Source organism: Callorhinchus milii, unplaced genomic scaffold (genome assembly GCF_018977255.1).
Source record: "Callorhinchus milii isolate IMCB2004 unplaced genomic scaffold, IMCB_Cmil_1.0 Scaffold3, whole genome shotgun sequence".
Classification (NCBI taxonomy): Eukaryota; Metazoa; Chordata; class Chondrichthyes; order Chimaeriformes; family Callorhinchidae; genus Callorhinchus; species Callorhinchus milii.
In genome coordinates this window covers 16,497,821-16,512,621 of record NW_024704744.1, presented here as the reverse complement: position 1 = coordinate 16,512,621, position 14,801 = coordinate 16,497,821, and the positions used below count along the sequence as shown (strand labels likewise).

General features: G+C 38.7%; 1 long non-coding RNA gene across 1 annotated transcript in view; it reads left to right on the top strand.

Annotated features, from left to right (window-relative positions):
* The window catches only part of LOC103180940, a 63,438-nt gene extending 51,394 nt beyond the window's left edge, over positions 1-12,044 (top strand). The window contains exons 2-3 of the long non-coding RNA XR_488154.1: positions 2,660-2,726; positions 11,986-12,044. This is a non-coding gene — a long non-coding RNA (uncharacterized LOC103180940). The remainder of the gene's footprint in view (positions 1-2,659; positions 2,727-11,985) is intronic.
* The last annotated feature ends 2,757 nt before the right edge of the window (positions 12,045-14,801 follow it).

Genomic DNA, 14,801 nt, shown 5'->3' with positions numbered 1-14,801 from the left:
TCACTTTACAGCATATTCTGTGAAGCGCTTTGAGACGTCTAGAAGATGTGAAAAGCGCTGTATCAAATGCAAGGATTATTATTATTATTATATTTATTATTTATCCTCTAAAAACCTGTATTAGATCTTTTCTTAATCTACACTATTCCAGTAAAAACAGATCCAATTTTTTGAATCTGTCCTCATAGTCATAACCTGTCCTACTCACCCTTGAACTCCAGATTGTACCCTTTCCGTTATCCTTTCCTTAATAATTCTTACATTTGATAAAATACCCATAATATGGCTTAATGAATTTCAAAGGGAATTGGTGTCAAGTGCATTAACTGTATTCGTAAGCAAATATAACAGCTAATTTGCATACAGCAGATTTCACAAATTGTCTAAAGTGAATGACCAATTTTATTTGGAAGATTGTCAGGCAGGACATTGGAATAAAATCTCTTCTTTGTTTGAGTACCCTCATGGGATCTTTCACATCCACTTAAACAGGAAGATAGGTCCTTGGTTTAATGTCTCATCCAAGAAATACAAAACTCATCAATATAGCAAAAGTTAAAATAATACAAATTGTAGTTAAGGCAGAGCCTGGCTTGGGAAGATGATTGATAATTTGATTATAAAGAATAGATTTATATTGTTGTTGAGAATGGAGAAGGTAATATTCAACGTTATTGAAACTCCTAAACTGTTCCAAGGTAGACAGCAATACAGTACAGAAAGATAGTTTAGCAAGTTTATGTGTGGACACTTAACACCTAATAATTCTCATTGCCCTTTGAGTGAAGGGACTGAAATTTTGCTCAATGTGAAAATAACATATATTCCATTTCATCAATATGAGATTGAATAAAAATGCAGTTTACAGCGTTCCTGGTCTGATAAACCATTTCTGTAAGTGCTCTTCATTAATTCCACTGACGTAAGGGAACATTTACTGGGTTCCCAATGTATCCTTGACTGAGGACTTCATGATGTTTATGAATCACATCTCAATCCATGTGACCAGATTGCACTGTAAAACAGCTGAATGGAGCCAGTTTAAAAATGCATTGCCTAGCAACAATTAAGTGATGAGCTCATAGAAGTCGAAAGCTTCCATATTCATCTTTAATATTTTGCAGACAATGGACATTAAAAAAATCTAGTAGGATGGGAAAGCAGTCTCGTTTTATTTTTCATTCAAAGGACTCAGTGAAAGTGTGAAAATCATCAGTTTTACTTGTTTCACCATTGTTTATTATTGTGGTGGAACCTTTATCTACTATGCTCCAAATCTTTGGAATTTCCTGCCTCAATCTCTCTGCCCCACCTTTATGTATCTTTAAATCCCACTTCAAAACTGAACTCTTCACCTACAATCACCTCCTCCTTCTCCCTTGCTCAGCATCCAACACTCTGAGGCATTATCCTATATGAAAGGCACCATATAAATGTAAGTTGTTGTTTTGAAAATAATATTCTACATGTAGTTCATTGTGTTGATGCTTCAAGGAACTTTGCCGAAATGGAATGCGTTTTTTACACATAATGTTTCACACGAGTTCCCAATCTCAGCTCAGTTATCAATGGGAGGTACCTATTAGAGACCATTCACTTCTTCACAGTCAGGTGGTCCAATACAGCATCAGGAGGTGACGTGGGCTTTTAATGCAATTTCAAATACCCTTGCGCCCTCTAGTGCTGTAATGTCTATATGGAGAAGTGTTGGTAACTCTCCGACTGCATTGGAGTGGTAGCAATTGAGGTTTATTGTGTCAGCAGAAAAGCCAAGCCAAGAGTTTCATGATCCTGTTACACAAAATCTATCCCTGCACAATGAGTCTAATCTGTAGGGAAAACCAGTCCTATAAGCATCCATTCATACACATGTCCAAAATAGATGCTGAGAATTTCGAGGTATTGATATTTCACTGCAAGTGAAAACATTGCTTCAGTGAAAGAGTCTTTCAGGGAAGGTTTTGGCACGTCCGTTGGCTTTGCATACCTGAGTAATTTCTGCTTGTCAAAATGAATTAATATGAAATGCCATCTGCCTGTTTTAACACTTGATCCCTTTTTTCCATCATTCTTGCATGTAATCTAATGAAAGCCACATTATGAAATGAAGAGTGAGAAAGGTTTATATGGTAAATAATGCACAGAGCCTCCACCTTCTTAATGCTTGAATAAAAATTTTGGAGGTAGACAAGTATTTCCTAAAAATGTGCTCTGTGATTATACTTGAATGCAACTGTTATGTACCTTTACTTAAATGTACATTCAACAACAATAAAAACAAGAAATCTACATTTACATAACGCCTTTCGCTTCGGGAGATCGTCCCAAAGCGCCAGACAACCTAGAGTTTGCAGCCAAGCAAGGGTGGCATCTGGAGGGGCTGGCAGCTAAGGAAGACAGGGGAGGGGGGGAAATACCCATGAACCAAAGAATCTTGAGGTGCACCTTGAAGGAGACAAGGGAAGAGGCAAGTTATAGGAACTCTGGGTTTGAATTCTGTAAAATGAATTGACTGTATATTTGTGGGCGAAAATATACAGTCACTACACTTTATAATAAGTTCCTGTAAGCACATAGAGACTTCTTTCCAACATGAAAGGTATTTTATCCAATGAAAGGGTTTTTGCTTATTATTATTTAATGTTATTATTACTTTTAGATTAACACATTGACTGCAAGCAAGACTAGGAATATAGGAAAACAGAAACATGAAGAGGCCATTCAAGGTAGATTATTACTCATTAAATTCCTATTTTCTCTTCTCGAATCTTTATCCATACAATTTACTTTTAATTTAGCACTTTGAGACATCTTCCTGACGTGAAAGGTGAAATATTGTATTGTATAATGTGTCACTTTATGCCTGCTATCCATCTATTCTATCTCTTCTTACTTGCGATTTGCAATGTGTCTGGATTTTTATTGGCTGAAAATTGTTAGAGAGACAGGAACTTGAGATTGCACTACTGATGTGAATGATTGAAGCAGTCGTTTCTGATATATCACCGGAACATTTATTGATGCGTTTTTGTCATGTCCAAAAATAGTGCCAAAGTAGATATGCTCAACAATGACTTCTGGAGTCCAATTGCATTCAGATGAGAAAACTCACCTATTGCCGCAGAAAGACTTAATTCTCAATGTACAATAACCGATATTATTCTAATCCATCATTTTGAGTTTATTCTTTGCCATAAAGGTTGATGGTAAGCAATTGTTAATCCCAATGAGGTGCCCCTCCATAATAGAGTAATGGATCTCTCACTGCATCTCTTCAAATAGTTCCCACCCTCAGCTGGGTTGCCTGGGAAGTACAGAACCCAAGACAAGTAGTTTACTGAGGGAGGTGGTAAGCTGGGACAAGGGGGATTGAGGGTGCGGTAACCATTTGTACTGAGGTAACTTCCTATCTGCTGGTTTTACAGCAACATAAGCAGGTTTAGAAAATGAGTTGTAGCAGAAGGAATGCTGAGAAGGCACCATGACATGAAGTCAATATTTCACAGAAAACTCAATTCAACAATTATCAAACATTTTCAAGTTTTTCTGCACAGGTTTAAAATGATGGGACCAAATTTATAAACTGGATTTATTTTGTGACTTGTAGATGTCCAATTTAAACCCTAGGGGTTAAATATGCAGCATGTGATGTGATAATGAACACATTTCAGAGAGATCTGCCAGTCAATAATACATGTAAGCACATCCATCCACTCCCACCCACCAACCGTGTTTTCAAATGTTGCGCTCAAGGACAACTGTTGCAGCAGGAGTAAAATGTCCCTTGATCATCACGGGGGATAATCATCACAATGTAGGACAGTTAATGTCCCAGTCGATAAATTGCCAGGGGTGAGCAAAACTAGCACCCTTCAAATGGTTGTGCCGCAAATGGTTCCTGAAGCCACTGAGCATTGCATTACCTACTGCTTGTTCACCCCATAAAGCAGATTTATCCCAGCACTACTGCTGAGCTTTATCATTCAGATTTAATAATCAGGCATGCCAAGTACTTGTAAAAGTTCATACATTTCGCTAGAGATGGTTAAACAATTACTTGCTGAGATATAGTCATTTTATGTTAAATGCATTATACTCCAGAGCATTTTAAAATAATTTAATATTCAACTAAATACTGCAGATATACCTTATCTATATTACTGGAAATGGCTTGGAGATATTTCTCATTGATGAGTTCGGTTAGCACATAGCCTTGGTCAAACGTCAAGGCGATTAAAAATAAACGTGCTCAGTTAGGTGAAAGTGGTGAAGCAATCGGTAGTATTGACACTCTGGTCTACAAGCTGCGATCATTGGGATTTCTAGTCAAGCTGGTCACCGACTCACTTCTGTTTCATCAAATCTGTGATATATAGAGTAGGAGTGGAAGCCAAAATTGGATGCATGAGTCATGAAGTTCAATGAATTACAATGGTAACACAATAGGAATACAACCTAAGATAAAATTAAAAAATGTAGCCAAATTTATCAAGGAGAAATATCTCCTTTTCTGTGAATCATCTTCTAAAAATGGATCTATGTCTTTTATGTCAATAAACCTTACATTTGCATTTGATGGAGCCCTTTTTCTCGTGACCAAAATGTCTCAACACACTTTGCATGATTTTCTTTGAAGTGTAATGACCGTGCACACAGCAGTGTCCCACAAACAGTGAAAGGCCAATTTTATCTGGGAGATTGTTGGCCAGGACATAAGAACATAAGAAACGCTAGGCGAAAAAAAGACCAAGGTCCATCCAGTTCGCCTTCCACCTTCCTAGCGGTCGCATGCACATATGTCCCAGATTACCTATGTACCAGGGACACTTGGGACAGAATGGACTCTTCTCTAAGAAATAGGTAGTTATCGTTAAAGTCTGCAATAGTTGAAAAGAATCACTTAGAAGAATATGTATCCCACCGTGATAGACTGCTGCCCAAGCCATCATATTGGTCTCTGCTGTAGAACGTAACACACTTACACAAACAAGAATCTACTGTACATCCGCACTGTTCTTAAAATGGTAATTTGAACCCACCAGATATTGAGGGACAATTGATGTTTTTATGTTGATAATATTGATCTCTTGATGCCACAAGAAAGGCTCTACATAATATCACTAAGATATTAAGACTGATTACTTCCTTTTACTTTCCAAATTTTGTCATTAACTCCACAACCCTGATGACAGCATTTGGGGCTGTAAGTGTTTAATGATCTATATACCTGAAACAGCTATTCTGATTTCAGGTTGAATTTCAGGTTGCAAATGAATATAAATAGGCTTTAAATATATTTTATACTAATTGCTGGTGTCTATGGTCAGAGGAATCCAGCAAATTTAAAGAAATGTTCTAAATGACTGGGGACAAGAGACAATGTTTGCATTTAAGCTGTTAACTGAAGATTTGGATAATTTATCATATGATTCTTGCACTGTGCATGCATTGGCAGATATTGCAGTCTGAAAATTATGCATGTAACATTATAAAAATATATGTCATCATCTAAATGTGGTTCACTAAGCATGAGGTTCCATTTAACCTATCAGTTTCTGTTGGTTCTACAAGTACTGTGTCCAGCAGGTATTCTTATGGGTAAGAGAACAGGCAAATTCCACATCATTCTAGACTACGCAGCCACAATCAGAACATATTTTCTTTCAACATAATGGTAAATGGCAGCAAAATAAAGGATAGTCTGTGGGTGGATCTAATGCTTTAACACTCGTGGAATACGACCGAGGTTAAGCCATTGTAAACAAATTATTTTTTGAGAATAAGGAGTGACAGGTGGCAAACCCATTTGAAATTAATAGAGCTGCTTTCTTTGTTGTTTTTTTATTCCAGTCGTTATAAATAAGTTTAGCCATTGCTGGAATTTGGAGGAGCTGTGTATTGTGTTTGCACTATATTTGTGACAGTATAGATTTATGCAGTGAATCTTGTTATATAGTTAAATGTTTCCTGGCCAGCGGAATTGCATGCTTGAGCATCAGGATATTTGGTCGTTATTGGGCAGGGTAAATGAACAGGATCAGTCAGGTGTCATTTCAAGGGTTGCTGTTCTTATGATGGATTGTGCAGCAAGATGACTTGTGTTCATGCGTTCTTTTTTATGGAAACCTGCTCCTGGCCTCCATATCTGGAACTGCACCTGCTAGAATTTGGAGGCGTTTTTTATTTAGGGGTCAGCCAGGCTCAGCTGGTAGCACTCTCATTTCTGAGTCAAAATGTTGTGGGTTCAAGACCTGCACTGGGACTTTGCAATCACAGTTTAGGCTGACACTCCAATGCAGAGGGTGCGCTTCGGGTGAGACGTTAAACTGAGGTCCCCTCTGTCTGTTCAGGTGGATGTTAAATGGCACTACTTGGAAAAGAGAAGGGAGTTTCCTGGACAACAATCGCCCAAATAAAATTAATCCTTTGCTTGTTTGTGGAACATTCCTGTCTGTAAATTGCCTACTATGCTTGCCTACAAATACACAATCATTGCACTTTACAGTAAAAATCTATGAAATGTTATGATGACATGATAATATGCTATGTCAAATGCAAGGATTATTATTATTTATTATATTTTGCTTGCACTGTATTTTGTGGGAGCATGTATTTATTGTTACATTTGACAGTATAAATTGCTATAATCAGGCAGGTCTTTCTTTTCTTTCGATATTACATTTCTTTTGCTTGTGCGTTGCAGTCTCTGTGAAACACAACAACAGATTTTATGCGTTTAGCGCCTTTTATGTAAGGAGAACACCCCAAAGCACAAGACAGTCGAGGATTAGCACGTGAGCTGATGGTTGGATTCGGGGAGTGGGGGGACAAGGGGGTGGTGGGGAAAAGATGACCGAAAGCATGATCAAAGAGGGAGGTATAAAGGAGGCGAGGGAGTGGGTGAGGCGGAGGGACTCCAAGATGGAATTCCAGAGCTCGGGGACAGAAACAGATTGCAATACCAAAATGGCAGCACCTCTGATGTTATCACTTCACCTATAGATAATGGACATACATTTCAGCACATGCCCATCCTCATCCACCATTATGTCCAGGAGAGGGAGGCAACTCCCTACAGAGCTGACCCCACACCGAAAGGGTTTGAGGTAAAACGCCACCTGACCGAGTAGTCACTTTACATTAGAGGGTGCCTGCAGGACAGGCTTGCATCTGCAATCAGACGTGCAGTGTTAACAGTGATATTACACTCAGCCACAGTGTCACACCTGGTAGCTAAGATAATGAGGTTTCATTTGGCATAACCACAGAATTGTTTAATTACTATTTTTAAGCTCTGAAGTGTTTAGGTGTATTCTGCCAATTGGCTGATGCAGGATATATTGTGCACAATTATAGCAGTATCTAGTGGTCATCGGTGAACGTTTTCCAACTCGCATCTTTTTGTCATAATTATTATTATTATAATAATGCACTCCGCGATCTTCTGACTTAACTTAATCATCAGAGCATCCTCCCCCATCACTCCTCCAGTTGGCTCTGAACAGATGTAGGCGCTGCTTGTGTGACTGAGGGTCACTCTCACCACATAGCAAGGGGCAGAGGAAACAATAACAAAAAGAAAACATTAATTTGCTACAGACATCTGCACCACGATTGGAGCGGAATCCAATAGCTCACGTATCCTAATTGGCATTACGCACATGTTGCAGACAATGCAAACAGGTCATTGGGATGGAATGTTTCTTAAGTATTTGTCTGAAGGTGTTCTTGCTAGAAGTATGACTTAAGCCTCTCAGATTTCAGCTCCACACACCCAATGTCTCAGGTGTAGGAAGATACTTTGCTTTGCTGCTTCCAAAAGCCACATAGCCATTCACATGTTCTCACTATCACACACGCTTCTCCCAGACCTTCCTTTGCCTGGAATCGTATTTCCAGCTGCTCAATCTATTTCGTTTACACAGTCAGCTTTTGTGTACATTTTAATGAAGGTCAAACTTGAGGTGTTCCTAAACACATTCCATTTCTGAATTGTTGTAATTAAGGAACAGTTTATTAACAGGAAACTGCTCTGAATGACAGGTTTAAGTTTGAACCCATCCCCCACTACGGTCTTTTTTCAGAATGAAAACGCCCTCATCATTGTTTTAATGTTGAGAGGATTCCAATGATTTCATTCACAGTCTCTAGAATGGCACCAGATCAGGAATGCAAATGTCTTTAATCAAGCCTTGAAAAGCACACATTTTATGGATTTGTTTACTTGTTAAGAGCCTAAAAATAATTCTAAAAGGGAATTTTTAAAATTTAAAAGCTTGAATGAATGAATGAATGAAGTTTGTCTAAACTTGTCATAAAATTAACGCGCATAGACCAAGTTTAGTGCCGGCTTAATATTGTTGAGGAGAGATGTAATAGAGGTATTCAAAATTATGAGGGGTTTTGATAGAGTAGATAGGGAGAAATTGCTTCCTCTGGCAGATGGGTCAGTAACCAGGCACATAGATTCAAGATAATTGTCAAAAGTACCAGAGAGGAAACAAGGAGAATTTTTACCCGGAGACTTGTTATGATCTAGAATGCACTGCCTGAAAGGGTGGTGGGAGCAGATTCGATAGTATGTTTCAAAAGGGAATTGTATAAGTACTTGAAAAGGAAACATTGAGATGTTAACTCAAATCCCCGTCTGCCTATTCATGTAAACGTGAAAGATTTCATGACTCTATTCAAATAGAGAGAGTTTCTCCCAAATGTCCTGGTCAATAATCCCCATTGGTCATTCACTCCATGGCTGTTTGTGGGATTTGGTATGCACAAACTATCCGCCATGTTCACCTACAAAATACTGTAAATCCTTTGAAGCACTTTCACTCGACCTAATAAGGTGCTGTGTTAAATGCAAGAATTATATTAGAAATGTCACAGCCTATTGAAATAACAAGACAGAACAATGGACATTGAATTAACGATTATCATTATAATCAAAATTGTGCACACTTTTAAATACCATAGCGATGCCATTAATTCTAATAATAATAATTTGGTCACCTATTCCACGACTGTGGGACACTGCTGCCCACAATTGGCTGCCGCATTTCGCCCACAAAATATTCAATCAATTCATTTTTTAGTATACTCTGTGAAGCGCTTTGAGACGTCTAGAAGGCGTGATAAGACTCTAGAACAAATGCAAGGATTATTAGTATTATTAGTAGTATTCTCCTCAACCGTGCCTTCACTTCCCCTCTCGACTCTCAAACCCCTCCTCGCTCCCTCCCTTCCCTCCCCTCACCCTGACCAGTTCCCCGCTGCTCGGGTCCCGATCCAACTGTCCAGCGCCTTGGGACGTCCTCCCGACGTGAAAGACGCTCTATAAGTGCAATCTAGTTGGTGTTGTTGTTAATAGCAAGTGGAATTTCACCACTTCTTTAATGGTGAAATTCCCTAGCCCGCACCCCCACTACACATTTAACATGAAGTCAAGAAAAGTTCTCTTTAATTAAACTGTCTGGCTAAAGTAAATTTGCTGTAACCTTACTCCCTCTTGTGGTTCATTATTATTGATCTCACCTGCATGTCACTCGGCTTCTCTGAGCCTTGCCTTTCCAGGTTAAAGTTCTGAAACCTGGGATTTCCACAGAGCAGAAGCAATTAAAATTAGATCATTCCTCTCACTGATAACACCATGAGATAAATTGCATAATTGCTGTGACAACTATCGCATCAAATATCTTAATAATTTTAGTTAACAATTGTCAATTGGTTTCAAGCATCAACACCCCCTGCCTTTGACTTGATGGTTTGGCCCAAAGCGACTTGCTATCACCATCTTTGTTCCTGCTCATCGAGCATAGCATTTCACTGCTTCTTCACAGAACACTGAGCACACTTTGGTATCTCATCCAAGGGGCCATTATTCATTTGTGAGCCTTGACAGTGAATATCACAGGCCTTTCACCTGTAGGGTTATCAAGCCAGTTCCTATCCACACCCCATGGCCACTAATACTTACACTATCCAGCAAACCTCTCTAGAGTAGGAGCCCTGGCTGATATTGCATTCTCCATCCTAGGAGGGTGATGAGACTAATTGTAACACCAACTACTGAGACCAACTAACTGAGCACAAATGTGTCTGAATGATCTTGTGCGCACCAGGATAAGTGTGTTTATCCTCTGGACCATAGGAGCAGCTTCCTAAATGATATTAATCATAATAATAATAATAATAATAATGACAATCCTTGCATTTGATATAGCACTTTTCATGTCTTCTAGACGTCTCAAAGCGCTTCACAGAATATACTGTAAAGTGAATTGACTGTATATTTGTGGGCAAAACTCGGCAGCGAATTGCACACAACAATGTCCCACAAACAGTTGTGGATTGAAAATGACCAATTTATTATTGTTTTGTTTTGGAGGGATTATTATTAGACGTGTGGAGTAAGGAAACTTGCCCAAGGTTTCGCCCTGCCTGGAATTGAACCCAGGTGTCTCGATTGCAAGGCGAGTGCTCTAACCACTGAATTAGGGGAATCCACAATATTTATACGATCAGAAGAGCTCAAGCCTCACATCAGGACTTGAGCTGAAAGTCTAGGCTGACACTGCAATGCAGTGTTGGGGAAGAACTGCATTGTCAGTGGTGGTGTCCTTTCGATTACATGTTTAAACCGAGGTTCCGTCTGACTGTTCAGGTGGACGTTAAACATCCCATGGCTTATTAGAAAAATCCCCCAAATAAAATGAATCATTCACTTCATGAGTATTTGTGGGACATTGCTGCATGCAAATTGACTACATTTGCCTACAAACACACAGTCACTACACTTCACAGAAAAACTATGTGAAGCATTTGAGATGTCCTCAGTATTATGTATTTAACAAAACTCCAACTAGTCTTAGTCTGCAAGACCATTTTGTCTTAAAATTTAAGATGGCCCAAAATTGGGGAAGATTCTTCAATTCTGTATTAATTTGGAAGTGGGTTTTCCATTGTTCTTATAATGAACAGGCTTCCAAATTAAAGCTGAAGCATAACAATATCACAGTTCTGCAGAACCTTGCAAATTTAAGGCAGATTTAATACTTAAAACACAGGCTTAGACCAGGTGGAATTTTAGGCCTCCTATTTCTTGCTGAAATTTTCCGCATGATTGCATCTTGAAGTGGAAATAGCTCAGTGGATGAAGATAAAAGATAGATATCTTGAAAGGAGTAAACTACGGGAATTGAGGAAAAGGTAGGTAAATGGGACTGAAGGAATTGCTCTTTAAAAGAGCCAGCACAGACACGATGGGCCAAAGAGCCTTCTTCTATGCTATTAAATTTCTGTAGGGTGGAGTCTCAATTCAGACTCTGGTTTTACTTTTCATAATATTCCGATATTAAGCCGTTACAATATGCTCCGTGGAGCTGGATAGCTCAGCCCTATGGTTGCTGAATAATTGGTTTACATATGTCACATTTACTTTGCCTCCAGGTTCACAGTCTCTCTCTTTTCTGTTTTGACTTTTTGTTGCTGCTCGAAGTATAATATGAGCAGAAACTGCAACAACAGGGGACGCATTCAACATGCATTCTGGTTGATGATCAGTAAATATGTCTGATTTTCATGACATTTATATGTGCCGAGGAAAATACTGACTGATTCCACCATCCCGTTTGTTTCCACTGCTGAACTGAAAGGTGATCTAAATGATCTAAATAGAATAGCAATAGTATTCAGCTCAGTAATAACAATAATAATAATCCTTGCATTTGATATAGCGCATTATCACGCCTTTGAGACGTCTCAAAGCACTTCACAGAATATACTGTAAAGTGAATTGACTGAATATCTTGTGTGTGAAGCTTAAGATTAATATTAAGCATCCATTTAAACGATGATCCAATGGCTTGGCTAAAATACATTGGATGACTTTAATTTAATGACAGGATTTTGAATGGACTTAATTTTTCTCTATTTTCTCTATTTTGTCATTTTCAATCCATGCTTGTTTTACTCTTTTCACCTTTGAAGGAGGATCCTTTTATTATAAACCGACCGGATTTTCAATTCAGTAAAAGTGTGGAGAACAGGCAGCTCGAAACGCTGAAACCTTCAACGGAGATTTCACTGCAGACCTGCGATGGAGATTGACACACCTCCATAGTTATACCTTTGCTGAGGTGTCTTCACTGCTATGTCTCCACTGCTATCTCTTTGTTGCTGTGTCTCTATTTCTCAATGTCAGTTGATGTGCCTTTGCTGCTATTTCTCCACTGCTGTGTCTTGACTGCACTCTCTCTCTCCATTACCATGTCTCGATTGCTGTGCCTCCTTTGCATTGCCTCCACTGCAGTACCACTGAGATGTACAGATACAAGACAAAAAAATACAGAAGTACATTTGTATATATTGTATCACAACGGGAGGACGTCCCAAGGTGCTGGACAGTGAGGGATTTGGACCCAAGCAGATATTAGTCAGCATCTTTAATTTTCCTTTCCTTCTCCCTCCTTGTTTCCCTTTCATATCTGTGAATCGCTTTGTACATTCAATGTATGTGAAAGACGATGCATTAAAGAAAGTCGTTATTTTTATTCTCCACGGATGTGATCATTTCTGTGCTGCTGAGGCCTAAGGACATTGGGTAATGTTGTTGTGTGACAGTAGCCCATCTTGGAATGGGAAAGATATGAGGATGAATGAATATTCTGGATTTTTTGCTTGATTATCAGTGATGTTTTGGGAGGATCTATTCAGTCCCCTTCCTGGAACTGCGTGAAGGAGGAAATAACCACAGTAGGCCAAATTACCCTTTCTTTCATGTTTGCTTACATCAAGCCCATTGGGGCACCCTTCTGTCATGAAAGGTGTGATATAAATGTAAGTTTATTGCTTTATCTGCTGACTACTATGGCAAAAAAATCAATGTACACTTTTATAATGTATTATTTTCAATTTTTTTATCACAAATAATAATAAAAATCCTTGCATTTGGTATATATGTTATTTATTGTAAATTGCATTATCATAATTAAGATAGATTGATTGAAGACACATGAAACAGGTTGGGAAAGAAAGGTGGATCTGGAAAAGGTGAAGAATTGCTTTCTATCCTATTGAAGTCAGGAAATGAATGAAAGAGTAAGCCAATTGCGCACAGCAATTGAAAGAGTAAGATTGACAGGATCTGTGGACATGTCTATATAATATATAATAGTATTCTTGCATTTGCTATAGCACCTTACCATGTCATTGAGGAGTCTCAATACCCTTCACAGGCTATAATAACTTACATTTGAAATAGCGCCTTTCACATCACTTCAACTGTAATAACACAGTAATAATAATAATCCTTGCATTTGGTGTAGATTCTTTCACGTCAGGAGGATTTCCCGAAGAGCTTCTCAGGACACATACATTGTAAAGTGAAGTGACTGTGTGTTTTGTGGGCAATAATGTGCAGGATGGGACTTGTGATCAATATGCAAGAATAATTCAATTATATTTTTAAGCAAAATATTTTAACAAAATGAATATTCAAAACTGTGATTTACAATAAACTGATTACTGCCATAGCCATTTCATTCGCTATGAAGTAAAGCTATAAAATAATTTATTTAACCCTTGCCTAATTAATGTGTCATTTTCCCTTGGCTTTCACTACGAATATGCAGATCTCAGTCTGCACCATTATTAACAGCTCATCCCAGCAATTTGTTAAAATCATCTCCACCTCAACCTCCACCTATAGCAATTCTCTTATAATTTACACTCCCCATGAAGCCTTTTTGTCTGATGCTTTATATCGTATCCGCCAAGGATCTATTTTTACGGCTGGCCTGAGGTAATTAAGCTCTCTCATAAAATATATTGCTTTTTTACTTGGTTTGGACTCGTCCCATAAAGTTAAGGAAGGCTCCATTTGCAGTATGAAGTCAAGAGGTGTCAGCTTAAGCTTTGCGTCACAGTCTATCTTACATTCTAGTGTAGTGGTAGCAGTGTACTGCATTTTGGGTGGTGATGTTAAATCAGATGAGATGTTAAACCAAGGTCCTGTCTGCCTGTTCAGATATATGATCCCAGTCAGAAACAAGAGCATTTCTCCCTGGGACCTGGCCATTGATAAAATTGGTGTTTCACCAGACGTACTGAAAAAAGAGAGACTATTGAGTATTCTAACTGTGAAACCAGTCATCTTTACTCTGATCTGCTTCTCTGAGTCTTCTCTGTGAAGAGCTTTGAAATATCCATCCCTATATAAGTACAACTGTTCTTCAATAGGCTTTACTGTGATCTATTCTCCTTCTGGAGATGTAGTGGTAGGCCCCTATTCCTGCAGTTCTCTGTTTTTAAGTTGACAGAAACTAAAAGTGTCTACTCTGCAAGAGTTAGAGCTCAAAGTTATGAGGAAAGGCTCATCGAGCTCACATGATCACATGATTGGTTCACGTGAAGAGGTTTCTCAGATCATTTGATCAGACGAGGCTTGTCAGATCATTATCCTTCCAGAATACCCAACCTACCGTCCTCCCATCACAGCATCAAGCTGTTTTTTTTCAATGAGTCTAGTGTGCTGGCCTCAACCATCCTGCCTGGCAACCTGTTCCAGTTATTAATTTCCCTCTAGGTAAAGAAATAGATGAATGTACAAAATAGAGGATCGAGAACAAGAAATGGTCTTTGATCTAAACAATGGAAGCAGTTGATGTAGGCAAGCTATGTGACTGCGAAGCAGTGTGACTGCGAAGCAGAAGTATACAACATAGAGATTTTTCTCTGTTTGGAGAAATAAATACTGAGTAATGTGGAACAGATGCTTAACAAAATCAATTGATCCTCTATTGATC